This window comes from Ceratotherium simum, chromosome 26 (assembly GCF_057802395.1).
Source record: "Ceratotherium simum simum isolate JZ-2026a chromosome 26, ASM5780239v1, whole genome shotgun sequence".
Classification (NCBI taxonomy): domain Eukaryota; kingdom Metazoa; phylum Chordata; class Mammalia; order Perissodactyla; family Rhinocerotidae; genus Ceratotherium; species Ceratotherium simum.
The window spans coordinates 2,999,109-3,013,488 of record NC_141925.1 but is presented as its reverse complement, the minus strand read 5'-3'; the positions used below and the strand labels follow the sequence as shown (position 1 = coordinate 3,013,488).

The following is a 14,380-nucleotide window of genomic DNA, read 5'->3' as shown; positions in this document are numbered from 1 at the left end:
GGCCGCCCAGTCAGAGCGCCAGTGCTCTGCATTACGCCATCCTCTAACGGTGGACATTGACGTTGCCCCAACCTTCTCTTTGTCCAGTAAGAGGCGCCCCTCCTTTCCTCAGCTGGGGGGTGTCAGTGGAGGCCTAGGGGGGAGCATGAACTCCCATTCCTGCCCAGCAGTAAGGAGGCCCCACCAGACAACATGGTGGTGCCCTCTTTCCCCACCAGAGAGGCACCTTGTCCCAGGAGGCTGCTAAAGCAGAAGATTTAAATAAAATCTAGAGTCTCATACCACAATATTGAAAATATCTAAGATGCAATTGAAAATCACTGGTCAAACCAAGAACCAGGAAAATTTCCACTAGAAGGAGAAAAGACAATCGAGAGAGGCAGATACAGATGTTAGGACCATCAGACGAGGAGGGTAAAGCAGCCATCCTAAAAATGCTTCAAGGAGCAATTACAAACCACTTGAAATAAATTCAATAATTGAAAATCTTAAAGAAATAGAAGATATAAAGAATAATCTAATGGAAAACTTAGAACCAAAAAATACAATAACTGGAATAAAAAGCTTAATTGATGGGTAACAGCAGAATGGACAAGACAGAAGAAAGGATCAGTGAACTTGAAGATAGAAATTATCCAATCTAAAGAACAGAGGAAATACACACAAAAAACCCAAAAACCCAAAAACCGACAAAACACAAAACCTCAGGGATTTGTGGGGCTTTAACCAAATCTCTAATGTTGGAGTCATTGGAGACCCAAGAGAGGAGAAAGATGTAGCTAAATGGTATTACAAGAAATAGTAGCTGAAATCTGCCAGTGTATTTTTTAAAAATAGACTTTATTTTTTAGAGCAGTTTTAGGTTCACAGCAAAATTAAGCAGAAATACAGAGTTTTCGTAAACTTTCTGCCCCCATACACTCACAGCTTCCCCCATTCCCATGGATTTTTAAAACCCATCTCCCTCTTCTTTTTTCTGATGTATTTAAAAGCACATATAGTATCGATTCACTCATAAAAACTTTTTACTTTTTTTAAAATATCTCTACAAATAGAGTTTTATTTTAAAATACCCGCACTGCCATGCGCACATCCTACAACATTCACCACGACACCTTAGTATTCGCTCGTCTCCAGTCCATGTGCGGGTTCCCGGCTACCTCTTAACCTCCTCTCTGTGCTTGGTTGGCTGTCTTCAGGACGCAGGCCAGGTCCGCACCTCGCAGCTGGTGGAGTCTGAAATCTCTGTGGATTCTCAGCAGATTCTCCGAGGCGCCCCCACTCCAGAGTGTGGGGTGGGGGAGGAAGAGAGAACCGCTGTCCACTGTTAGCTGAAGTTCCTCCCTGCTCTGGAGGGGCAGGCCAGCAGCGGGGCGCGGCGGGCGATGCCTCAGCCCAAACCCACCCAAGTCTCACGCCTGCCGTGCAAGGACCGCCCCGCTCCCTGCGGGGACGCCTTCGCTCCCGCCCCTGAAGCCCGGGAGACTGGACGCGGAGGCAGAGGTCGGGAGGCAGGTGTCGCGGGGGGCGCCCCGGGGTCTCAACCTCCACCGCCGTCCACGGCCGGGTGGCAGGTTCCAGAAGCTCAGGATCGCCCAAAGGGCAGACCGGGAAGGGTTGGGGCAAAATAATTTTAAAAAGTGTTTTTAATAAAAATAAATTGATTTTAAATAATTCAAAGGAAGCATAGATGAAGTTATGCGAACAAGTAGAATCCAGCGGGTCTAACAATTATTGGAAGTTCACGGTTTGTTTGACCACATACGGGTGATGGGCCCCATTGTCACTTCCCCATTCCGAGCCGCTGTCCGCGCGCCGCGGGATCAGCTCGGGTGGTGGGTCGCCCTGAGTCCCGTCCCCGCCGCAGGGCTCCCGGCGGCCGCTGAGCAGCTGTCCTCCCCTCCATCGGTCGGTGCGCCGCGTCGTCTCCCACCCGGCACCGCCCTGCAGTTCCCGGCTCGGCGGCCCCGCCGCTCCTGGCCGGGCTGGGGACGTCGCGAATGCCGGGCAGTCTCCACACGCAGGGTGCCCAGAGGGGACTCCAGAGGTGGCCACATTCCCGTTTCCCCGGGACCTGACCCGCCGGGTTGTTTTGGGTTGTCCACAGCCAGGCACGTTCGGAAACTTAGCCGTAGTCTCCCACTTGCGGTCGCCCGGCTAGCTCAGTCGGTAGAGCATGAGACTCTTAATCTCAGGGTCGTGGGTTCGAGCCCCACGTTGGGCGTTCTTTTGACAGGAAAAGTCGCTCAAACCGCCTATTTCCAGCATTCGATTTAGGTACAATCTCTCCAATGCGCCAAAGGCGGAGTCCGACGAGCAGGAAGATGTCCAGCCCCTGCGACGTACGCAGCCTGTCATTGCGCTCTGCCACCACGGGAAGCGCTCAGTGTCCACGTGTCCCCTCCTTGCACTGGCTCCGTGAGCCCCCTTCATTCCTCAACTTCCTCTTTAACTAAAGTAATCTTTGAAACAGGTCGGTCAGAGACTAGAACCTACCTGCCAGAGAAAAGCCACCCACCGCGTGTTCTCCTTTTAGTCAGCTGAGCGAGCCACCGCTATTATCTCCGCGTCTGCAGGACAGCGCGGCCGCACCTAAAAAGTTCAACTTGTACTAGGAAGGGGGTGGAGTTGTACCTGAGGTTCCCGAATCATGACCATCACTGAACGTGAGGCGGCCCGTCACTCAGGACAGAGCAGCCCAGACCATTGCGAGAAAGGATGAGAGTGACAACCCGGGTGGGGAGGTCCACCTCTCCTGGTGAGCCGGGCACCGCAACCACCAACTACTCTTAAAAACAAGGGCTCGTCCGGGATTTGAACCCGGGACCTCTCGCACCCTAAGCGAGAATCATACCCCTAGACCAACGAGCCAGCTCCCGAGAAGGCCGTTTGCCTTCTTGCTGAGCTCAACCCGCTCCGCCCTTGCTGGTCTGGACTGTTCTGGTTTTCTCGTCCACGAAATGTTTCCCTTTCCCCGTGGGTGTCGGAAAAGGATTTGATTCAGGTCCCCATGGACAAGAGGGGAACCGGGGAGGTTCAGCACTGCCACACACTGAGATTCCAAGTCGGCAAGTCCCGGGTCCGGATTTCGGGGTGTCCTGCTCCGCCGCGGAAAACTGAGACCGTCAGCTTGGGAAAGCGCCCCCAGATCCTCCTTATGTCACCGGCTAAGCGCTGGGCTGCGGAGTGAAGCTGGGAGCGGGGTTTGGACCCACACCCCGAGGCGCTCCCGGGACACCCCTCCCACGCCACTCTCTGAAGGGACCTGCCACGCGGTGGAGTCTGACACCCGCTCCCGCCCAGGGACCCGGTTCCCGGAGTCAGAGACTCGCAGCCCAGGGCAGGCGCAGCCGGGAAGGGGACCCGGCGAGGGGAGGGGGTTTAAGAAGGGAGCGAAAGGAGGAGGGAAGATGTTGAGGAAATTCATGGAGCCCTCAGGGGAGACACCCGCCGATGCCCCCGCCCGTCATCGCGGTCAAGGCACCTCCCTGTCCACTGAGCACCACAGACACCTGGCCTCAGCCGGGAGGCCCCATCTGGCCACTTGGGTCCAGCGGGGATCTAGGTTCACTGTGCACTAGGCCTGCCTCCGATCCATCCTCACAGGCCCAGACCCCACTCCAGCTCTGCTGGGGATTCTGCTCCTGCCCTAAAATGACCGGAAAAAACAAACCATAGGCCCCTCCAGGATTTGAAGCAAAAACGAGAATAAGAACTCCTCCACAAGGACCTTCCCCACTGAGCCCCAGCTCAAGCCAGGCCCTGGACTGAGGGCTGGGCTGGAGGGGAGCAGACCCTGGGTGCTGAAGTGGGGAGGGGGTTAAGGGAGATCTGAAGGAGGGACGCTGCTGATTTGGAAGAGGACTTTGGGGAGAAACTATCCTGCTGGTGGAAGTGGTAATAGTTTCCCCTTAAGGAATGGGAGTCTTAAAAGGTTCTGGCCATAGGAGAAGAAAGCACCGGCCAGGGAGCATGGTTACTCCTGTTGACCCCCGCTAGGCCTCAGGGTAGGAGAGGCCTCCACCAGCATCAGAGTGGGCCCTGGGTTCTGTGCAGGAGACCTGCTCTGCTCAGGGACTCAAGAGTCAGGAGGCATGAAAGCAGCACCCAGCATGCATGCCCCTGGGCTTCGGTGGAGAATCCAGGGCTGTTTAGGTCAGATACAAGGCCCACTGGCCCGCCTGCCGCAGCTCTGGCCTGCTGCAGCTGGCCTGTCCGGGCTCTGTGCTGTAGTCCCCGGGGCCAGGTGCCACTCTGGTATTGGGAGCAGGAAACCTCCCAAATTTGGCAAAATTTCCACCAAAGCCTCACTCCCTGCCTGTATTAACCACGTCTTTTCTTTCCTGTATTTCTGATGCTTTGACATCTGGGGCCTTGCTGACCCTGGAAGGACTGCCCCCCCACGGTTAGCGGTTAGCCAATTCCCGGAGATAGTAACGACTCTTCCGCCAGCCCAGCGCACATTTCAAATGCAAAGCACCGATAGAGAGTCCACATGCCCCAACCACCTCTTTTCTGGGGCTCTCACAATCTGAGCCATTATCCACCTGCCAGAATCACCCCAAGGCCGGGAAACACAACTAGGGACAGTATCCCAGAGCCTGCTGAGCTATGCATACTAGTCAACCCAAACCTGTTTACTCTGCCTCACCTGTCCCTTCCATGAAACCACAACAAAGGCTCTTGCCCACGTTGCCCTGTCACTCCCTCTGCCTCCTGACCGACCCTGGCACTTCCCCTGTGTGCCCTCCTAGACGAAGGGTGCCCCCTCCTCTTGGGAACTGTGAATAACAAGCCATCTTTTCAACACTGTCGACTCCTGATCTGTTGGCCTCACCATGCCTGAATAATAACAAAGCCTATTACAACACTGCCGTTCTTCCAGCGTGGAGAAGAGAGACCTGCGTCTGCAGCGCAGCCTCCAGACCCTGTAGGGACCCCAAACCCTTGGGGCTCCAACACTGAGGCACAGACCCTCCCCATCCTCAGTCTCCACCGCGGGTTCCTTCCTCCTCTTGGTTGGGGAAAGCCCTTCTGGCAGCCCCTCAAGAAGGAAAAAGACGTTTGAAAAGGTGGACTCGTCCGGAATTTGAATTTATGACCTTTCACACTCCAAAGCAAAAATACACGCCCAGATCAAGTTGAATATACTCCTGGCAGACACAGTTATCAGGTCTCCCTCTCGCGGACAGAGGCGTGGCCGAGGAGGGGTTTGGCCCCCTCTCGGATCCCGGGGAGCGTTCCCCCAGCCAGGCCTCCCGGCGGCTCCCAGAACGCAGCCTCCAGGCCTGGAGGTGCCCGCCGGTCCCGCATCCGACCCAGGCGCAGCGAGGGACAGTTGGCAGCGTGGAGCTGGAAGCAGCCAGAGGGGACCGGCTTCCTCTCGCCCTGGACTCTCCGGAGCTCCGGAGCCTGCACTCTGAGAACATGCACTGTCTGGAAAAAACAGGGCTCGTCCGGGATTTGAACCCGGGACCTCTCGCACCCAAAGCGAGAATCATACCCCTAGACCAACGAGCCAATCCAACAGTGCTTTCCTGACGTTTGTCCTTGGAGGCCTGCGCCCGCGGCTCCGCCCTCCGGTCTCGGCCAGGTCCCGGCTTGCCGGCCCCTCGGGGAGGTGCGCAGAAAGAGGTTTCGGTTTCAATTCCGGAAGGGGAAGGGAGCGGAGTTCAGCTCGGCCGTCTCGGCCGGAGGGGGAGCTCCCGCTCACCCCGCCCCGGACCGGCAGAGCCGGCCTCCCCCGAGCACCGCGGCCCCGCCCCCGCACAGGGCCGCCCAGCCCCGAGCGCAGGCTCTGAGCTCCTCCAGGAGGCCGAGCAGCTAGAGGAGGCGGCAGGTGACAAGGCGGAGAGGGGAATCCGTGTGGCCCGGGTGAGCGTGGAGGTCTCTCGTGGTGGACCCTAGCCCAGAAATTTCCCCCAATGTGGGGCCCAGTCCAAGACCCCGAGAATGCCGCCTCCCAACCGGCCAGCCCGGGCGAGCCTCCATCACCTCCGGGTCCCGCGCAGATCCCGAGGCTCCTATCCAGCCCCCTCTTGGCCTGAGCCCAGCCCCGGAAGACCCTCGCAGCTCTAGGATCCCGATGCAGGGGTCAGAACTGGGGTCGGGGCTCACTTCTTCCCAAACGGGCAGCTGCTCGAACGCTCCAAACTGTCCTTCCCTCTTGCCCTGGCGAGGGATCCAGGATCCGCTTGGGAAGGAAGGTCTCCCTGGCTTGTCCCGGCCGCGGGTCCCCGGAGCCTTCGCGATTTGCTTCATGCTGCCGGCCCTGAAAAGGGCTGAGGTTTTGAAAACGAGGGACCCTCCATGATTGGAGCCCGGCACCTTCCACACCCTTAGCGAGCATCCCACCGCTTTCCTTACTGGCCATCTCTAGTGACACTCGTCCCCGTGCCCTTGCCCCGACTTTACAGCTCCCCGAGTTGCTGGGGCCTCACAGACCCACAAACGGACAGCAGACAGGGGCCTGGCAGGCCCTGGCTCCCTGTTGAAAGGACCCGCGAATTCAACGCTCCAGTGCCCGGGGTGCCGCGTGCCCAGGATCCAATTTCAGGACAGCGAAGTTCTGGAGAACTCTAAGCTGCCTGCGGAGGAGGGGTGAGCCGCGTCCGCCCGGTTAGCTCAGTCGGTAGAGCATGAGACTCTTAATCTCAGGGCCCTGGGTTTGAGCCCCACGCTGGGTGTGGGTTTTGTCCCGAACGTCCTACAACGAAACGGAGGTGAGTAGGTCCATATATATAAACTCAGCCTCCGCCCCGACAGAAGGAATCTGCCGCTGGTCCGGGGAGACCCGCACGCGGCGACCTCCAATTTCACGGGAGCACCCTGCTTTTGTCTCATTGTTTTGTTAAATATTTTGTAATTTAAAAAACTTGAAATTTACACAAAAGTTCCAGATACAGAACAAAGAGTGGTCGGGAGCCTCTCTGAGGGGTTCCCCCTCTAGGGACTTCCTCGAAATTCCCACGATCTGATACCAGCAGGCGCTAACCGGGCCAAGTCAGGAATATGGGCCAATGTAGGACTCGAACTCCCTGCTTATGAGCTCGACCAACAGAGGAGAGCGACAGTAGACGACTTGGGAGCGGATTTTCAGCCAAAGGTGGAACCTCCCTAACTCTGGCCCTGAACAGGGATCTACGTGGGGTCCCATCTGTATCCAGGGGTGCTCCCCCCAGCACCCCTGCCTCCTCCAACAATTGTGTGTCGCCGCCTACGCCCAGCACAGCTTTCCTCCCTCGTGGGACAGAGACGCTGCAGGAAAGGGAGCCCCTCATCTACGTCCAGCCCTGTCCTGGCCCCACCCCCCTTCCTAAGGTAGAAAGGAACTCGTGGGATACTCCCGGTAGAGGTTAGGCGTCCCCGCTCCCGCGAGAAGCAAGCATGCGGGAAGTGTGGGCTCTTTTCTGGGGATAGGGTAGGAGAGCGAAAGGGTTAGTGATGCTGGCCCTGAGGCTCCGCATCTGTGAGTCACGATGTCGGGTCGTCTGGATGTCTGAGTCTCCAGGGGTCTATTCCTCCGGATGTCCCTGCAGCTCCCGCACTCAGCCACCCTCGTCCTGGCTCCATGCCAGAGAAAACCGAGGCTTCCACACCTTGGGGTGGGGGGTTGGAGAGGACTGGGGAGTGGGCAGGTGCCTGCCAGCTCCATCTTGATACCTGGGCCCGGGCACTCTACTCGTGCAAAAGAGACTGTATTTATCACAGTTCTCCAGAGAAACAGAACATATATATATACATATATGGAAAGAGAGAGAGAGAGAAAGGGAGAGAAACTGATTTTAAGGAATTGGCTCACAGGATTGGACTGGAAAGTGAATATGCAGGGTAGGCCTACAGGCTGGAAATTTCAGCAAGAGTCAATGTTGTAGTCTTGAGTCGGAAGGTAGTCAGAGGCAGAATTCCTTCCTCTTGGTGGGAACCTCAGTCTTTTCTCTTAAGACCTTCAATCACACTATGGAGGGCGATCTGCTTTACTCAAGTCTACTGATTTAAATGTTAATCACATCTAAAAAGATCTTCATAGCAACATCTAGACTGGTGTTTGACCAAACATTGGGCACCATAGCCTGGCCAAGTTGGCCCATAAAATTAACCATCACAGGGTCCTATCAAGTACTGGGCTTCTTTCTTAGTCGGAGACGCAAGGTACAAGAGCTTACCTTCTACTTCAGGTATGTCCCAGTATGCGCCAGACCAGAGAACAGTCTCTCTCAAGCTTCTGAAAGGTGCTCGCGCCTCCCCTCACCCGCGCATGTCTTATTGCCTTGCTACATGCATTTTCTCCAGGCACCGACAAGATACAGAGTCAGCTGGTGGGTTTTCACTCTGATACTGAAGGACCATTCATGTGTGCCTGTATCCCTGGCCCTTCTAATCCCTTCCCGCACAGTTTGCCATGCATTTCTGGCAACTCTGCTTCATTTAATGCTTTTTCCATGCTTCCGAGAGCTGTGGCAGCAGTGTATTATAACCAATTTGAGGGACCCTTGCCAGGGTGTTAAGTCCTGTGCCACAGAAGAGTGTCCTATATTGATCATCTCCCCCTTTCCCAGCTTTTCATTCTCCCCACCCTGATCCAGGGCCCCCAGGATCTGCTCCAGGCAAACTCTTCTGGTTACTGCTGACATCTCCTCCAGGCCCTACAGCTCCTTTGGGTGATGATTCCTCTCCTCCCTCAAGCAGTCCCAGTACTGTCCCAGCTGAGTCAGGCTGGGATGCAACCCTAGAACTTGGTCCGGTGGCCTGGAGGGGAAGTAGGAGCAGGTCCTGCCGAGAGCAGACCTTGTCTTGTAAGGTGCCTGTCTCATCTGAGGTTCTTCAGAGTCTTTAGGCGAGGGGGTGGAGACCTGGGCCCAGAGAGCTTGAGGTTCTCAATGCATCTACCCAGATATCCCCATTCCAAGTCTCAGGACCCCGCTTCTTCCCTATGGGCACCCTGACACTGCCAGCAGAGATTCGCTGAGGTTGAGAATTCAACTTGGTCTCAAGCTCTGCTGCTTTCACACTCAGGCCCTGAGCCTGGTCTTCAACTTCATCCGCCCGTCAGCTGTAGATGTGGGTTGCTTTCAACACTGCCAAGGTGGCCTCTGATTTTCACACTGCTTTGAATTGGTGATTAGTTGACCCCAGCCTGTCATTTTTTTGTTTCAATGCATTAAAGACACTCAACAACAGCCACATAATTCCACAGTCCTTACAACAACCATTTCCACTGTCTTTGAAATGTCAGAGCTACGGGACAAGCGCAGCTCATGTCCCTCGTCCTCTAGTCCATCCCAGTTCAACGTGGGTGAAAGTCTTAATAATTACATGGCTCCCGCATGCTAGGGTCTCTCAAAACTCTACCTACTGTACTGTTTCTTTTGGGAGCTCTGGAGGTGATTTCTGTGCACCCAAAAGAACGCTTAGAGGCTTCTTTGAAAATTAATATTTTATTTCCTAAAAACAAAAACCAAACCTTTAGTCCTTCCTTAAGCTTTCAACTTTTACTTTCAAATCTTACTATCCTATTCAGAAGCCTGGAAAGCTTTAACAGTTATGTTTAATGACCTCTGAATAACACAAGGTCCCTCTGACAAATTTAATTAACTAAACATCCTCATCCATGGCAGAGCGTTGCAAAGCACTTTGATAGTCTCAAATAACAAATAAAAACTTCCCAGTTACTAAAACATTCCTATAAATCAAATAAATGAAATTTGTTAATGTGTTGAACCTGAAGTTCTCTTCAGTGATCCCCATACTGGATAGAAACTAAGATTTCATCTTAAAGCTACACGTCTAAATCCATTACTTAATTATATATTTTATTTTATTTTATTTTTTGTAGTTGAAAATGTTTTATTTTTAGAAATGTCACCTTTGGAATTTAAAATAAGCAGTATATTCCTTAAAGAAATTGTTTTACAATACAGGTAGTTTTTAAAAATTTGTCTGAAATCTTTTTCATTTTTAAAAAATATTTTAATAATTCTAAAAATAATTTTGGGAGGCATGGGGAAGGATGGAGGAGTTGAATTATTTCAGGGTCTCTGATTAGTGCTTTTTGTCTAGTCCAGTCAGGTAAGTAAAGGTTCATAAGAGAAATTATGTTTTAGGAAATCAAAGTGATGAAAATGACATTTGGGGGGCCGGCCTGGTGGCGCAAGTGGTTAAGTGCGCGTGCTCCGCTTCGGCAGCCCGGGGTTCGCAGGTTCGGGTCCCAGGCGCACACCGACTCACCGCTTGGTAAGCCATGCTGTGGCAGTGTCCCATATAAAGTAGAGGAAGATGGGCACAGATGTTAGCCCAGGGCCACTCTTCCTCAAGGGAAAAAAAAGGGGGAGGATTGGCATCGGATGTTAGCTCAGGGCTAGTCCTCTTCACCAAAAAAAAAAAGAAAAGAAAAAAGAAAATAACATTCAGCCTGGGATCATACCATCCAAGGAAAAAGAAAAGATCAAGGGGAAAAAAAGCTTGTAAAAATCAAGATAATATAATCAAACTATACTCATAAGATCCTACTCTTAGTAATAGAAATACTCAGTATATGCAATATGAGAATAATTCTTACCATTTATTCAACACCAGTCATTTGTCAGGGACTGTGCTAGGTGCTTTACAATCATGATTTCTGATTTTAAAAACCATTCTTAGGTGGATAATTAACACTGCTTTTTGAAACAGAAGAAGAAAATAAAGCTTATTAAAGTTTAATGACTCATCTAAGGCCATGGAGCTGGTAGGTATCAGAATTGGGGTTCGAATCCAAGTTTTTCTTCCACACCACATAGCACCTACCATATAGAAAATTAGCAGAACAAATTGTTCTTATTATTTTATCCAAATTTCATTTGTATAATCCCAGACATGGCCTGCTATTCTATCTTTCACAGTACTAACAAATAACTAAGAAAATTCATTGTGTTCCTATCATGTGTTTGGAAAACAGTGTTATCACAGACAACAATAAGCTATTATTGTCCTCAGTTCCAATGATTCAGAACCTGTTACTCAAAACAAGAAGCCCTCTGATTCAAATATAAAACACAGTATTCTATTTAATCACAAAGATCTGAAACCCCATTTTTGAGCCATTTCTGTGTATAAGAATCCAGCCTGCAATCGTCCATAATAGAATATTAAACTAAGAAGTCCCTGAAGCAGTCGCAGTGTTGACAAAATTCAGCCTGATGGTGGAGCCTACACAGACACAGGAAACAAAGCTAGGCCCTTCCACACAGCCATAAGTCCATGCGATGATTTCGTTTTAAGTCAATGTCTCTTCATGCCGCACATATTCCCCAATGTCTGCTTGATGAAATACCACAATGACCATGGGGTCTACTTTCCTGCAGTCTTGTGTAGACCTTGCCGCCACCCCAAAACCCAAAGGGATGTCTGCCATGGAGTACACCACCCCTCCCTGGTGCTGAGAAGTATTTTCAGTGATCCGACCCAGTCCAGATTTCAACACATGGTTCCCATACAGGAAGGACTGCTCTGCTCCAGGGTTTAGCCACACTTTATAATTGGCATAGGGTGCAAGGTAATCCAGAGCTGTGATATGCAGTTGGAACTTGTGGGTCTTAGTGAATTTTCCAAAGAAGGTCCCCAGCAACACCAGCTTGTCACCAGAGATATTAGCGGCCAACTTCTGATCCTCGCACTCACGTAGTATACCTGGTCGCTGTGCAGCCTGAAACTGTAGGTGCCGTTGGGCCAGTCGATCAGCAGCTGAAGAGTCTCCACGATGTATTTTGCTACCTTCTCAAACATTACACGCATCTCCTCTTCAGTCAAAGGCCACATTTTCCCACTGGGTTGGAACACGGGATCCTCGTGCCTCCTCGATTATATATTTTAAATTGGAGTTACAAAACTGTCTCTCTGACATGTTAAATTATCTAAAATGTTACAGGAATGTAAAATACCCGTGCATATGGCATTCCTTTCTTTTTTAACCACTTTGAAGAATAATTACAGTACAATAGACTGCTTACACTGAAACATGTACAATTTGACCAGTTTTGACATCTAGACACATCCAGTGAAACCATCACTGTAATCAAGATAACGCACATTCCCACTATCCCCAAGAGTTTCCTAGTGCCTCTTTCCGATTCCTTCCTCCCTCCATCCCCATCCTCAGGCAATCACTCCTGCTTTCTCTCACTATAGATTAGTTTGCATAATCTAGAATTTTATGGAAATGACAGATTCTTTTTTAACACAATTACTAATACTATTGTTTTAATTCTCTTAAATATTTCTACACCCAATTCTGAAGCTTAAAGGAAGTAAAAGATATCTACACACACATAAATGACAATAACATGCAAAGAACTGCAAGTATTCTCTTATGCCAACTGGGAACAATGATACCATCCTACATCATTTTGGTATAAGAAACCGAGCTCCGACTAGAGATTTTCATGGGGATGCTTCCTGGATTGAATTCTTGTTGACGATACTGATGGGACCTCAAATTTCAATTTATAGTTGCCATGTTAGTGACTTCATAACTTCCAGAGAGGAGGGTTACAGAGTCCAGATCTTTGGATTTCAGTTATACACTTGCCTAATTGTTCTGTCTACCCACAGAAGTTTGTAACTCTGTCTTGAGATCCTTTGAATGGATTTTGCCCTTCTTTAGCTCTTAATTCGTATTCTGCTTAGATCTCAAGACTTTTGATGCTGTCAGACATCTGCAAGTTTCTCACGCGCTTTTTTGGCCTAGAGCTTCCACAGAGGACACAAGGATGAATCAGACTGAATTCCCGGGATCTCTGGATGCTGGGTCTGTGTGCGACACCCCGACTACTGATGTGAGAGCTATATAGCTTCATCTTCCTGAGTGGCAGTTAATAGGTAATGCTTTAACCTGGACAGAAAAATCAAGAAATGGAAATATAATCATGTTATTTGGAGAATTAAGGCATCAAAATGTTTCAAAGGGCTCCCCCTCTGGTGTCCAAAGCACACGGACCATCTGCTATTGGGTGTGCTCAACTGTCTCTGACAGGTTAAAGAAGAAGTTGGAAATGTGGCCTCTGGGGAGGGAACTTAGTAGTCAGGGTTCAGGAGGAAGTAAGGGACTTACTTTAGCCCTTGAGAACCTTTTTTACTCCTCGAGGTTTTGTTTTGGTTTTTTTTTATTTTCCTTTTTTTGTTTCTGAATTTTTTTTTTTTGAGGAAACATCGATTTATATTATATAAATTTCAGGTGTACATCATTAAAAAAAAACTCTACCTACTTCCAGTGATGTGGCCCTTAGTGTCAGGCAGCTAGCAGGTAATTCAACTTTAGAATCTCATTCTTAGAGGCGGGTTCCAGCAGTTTTAGGACACGTTGCCTAGAACCAAGCCTGAGACGGGGATTTTGGAGTAATCAGTCCATTAAGGGAACATTCTCCAGAGGCATCTGTAAAGTGGGGGAAGCAGGACAGGGCAGGTGTGCCACTTATTAAACTCGTATCTCTCAGATTCACACCAGTCCTTCTACACCCTGCTTAGTGATACTCTGCTTTGCCAGCTGATCCGTGTTAAGTTTTGCTGATAGGAGGCGCTAGAGAGCCTGAAAGCCTGGCGGAGGAAGAAGGGCCTCACTACTTCCTGTTTTGTTTCCTGGTCCTACCTACCGTGTCGCCTCGCTTTTTTATCATTCCAGAAATAGCAACTGAATCCAGTTTCAAGTTTCCCCAGCAGTCCCAGAACCAGCCTCGTCACCCTCATGAGAGACATCAGCGTGAGAGGGCTGAGGCTCGCTGCTCGGAAGCTGCCTTCCAGTCCCGCGGGCCCCGCCGCTGAGCTCGGAGACACCCACGCGGGCTTCAGAGATCTGCTTTAAGCTCCATAAGGCCCTTCCCCAGCTTCTAACTTTTAATAACCCAACCTCTCCCCTCGGCTCCCTGCCCCATGGGGGCGGCTCTTTCTCGTGGTCCCTTTCTGCCTTCTCAACGGCCTCATTAACTGCTCTTTATGCTTAATCATTTTCCATTAGTATGTTAAAATAATGGATGGGTTTTCTTTTTTCCTCCAGCTTTATTGAGGTATAATTGAGAAATAAAAATCGTATGTATTGAAGGTGTACAATGTGATGATTTTATATATGTATACATTGTGAAATGATTACCACAATCAAGCTAATTAACATACCCATCACCTCACATAGTTACCGTGTGTGTGTGTGTGTGTGTGTGTGTGTGTGTGTGTGTGTGTGGTGAGAACATTTGATCTCTCAGCAAATTTCAAGTACACAATCCGGTATTATTAACTGTCATCACCATGCTGTGTATTAGATCCCAGAACGTATTCATCTTATGACTGAAAGTTTGTACCCTTTTACCAACCAGTCCCCATTTCCCCCATCCCCAATGGATGGGTTTTCTGACTG

General features: G+C 50.5%; 1 protein-coding gene, 1 long non-coding RNA gene, 4 other non-coding genes and 1 pseudogene across 6 annotated transcripts in view; 3 read left to right on the top strand and 4 right to left on the bottom strand.

The window, feature by feature from the left end:
• LOC101391944 (olfactory receptor 1F1) overlaps window positions 1–8,263 on the bottom strand; it is a 46,914-nt gene extending 38,651 nt beyond the window's left edge. The window contains 1 exon segment of the mRNA XM_014793508.2: window positions 8,173–8,263. The gene's annotated coding sequence lies outside the window, so the exon portion shown is untranslated.
• Window positions 2,152–2,224, top strand: TRNAK-CUU (transfer RNA lysine (anticodon CUU)). The gene has a single exon. It is a non-coding gene; the product is annotated as a tRNA-Lys (tRNA).
• Window positions 2,800–2,871, bottom strand: TRNAP-AGG (transfer RNA proline (anticodon AGG)). The gene has a single exon. It is a non-coding gene; the product is annotated as a tRNA-Pro (tRNA).
• TRNAP-UGG (transfer RNA proline (anticodon UGG)) lies at window positions 5,449–5,520 on the bottom strand. Its single transcript has one exon. It is a non-coding gene; the product is annotated as a tRNA-Pro (tRNA).
• Window positions 5,774–14,073, top strand: LOC147913529 (uncharacterized). The gene is made up of 4 exons (XR_015556486.1): window positions 5,774–5,874; window positions 6,417–6,600; window positions 12,664–12,855; window positions 13,655–14,073. It is a non-coding gene; the product is annotated as an uncharacterized LOC147913529 (long non-coding RNA).
• TRNAK-CUU (transfer RNA lysine (anticodon CUU)) lies at window positions 6,613–6,687 on the top strand. Its single transcript has one exon. It is a non-coding gene; the product is annotated as a tRNA-Lys (tRNA).
• LOC101401694 (60S ribosome subunit biogenesis protein NIP7 homolog pseudogene) lies at window positions 10,932–11,796 on the bottom strand (annotated as a pseudogene).
• Window positions 14,074–14,380: the final 307 nt, after the last annotated feature.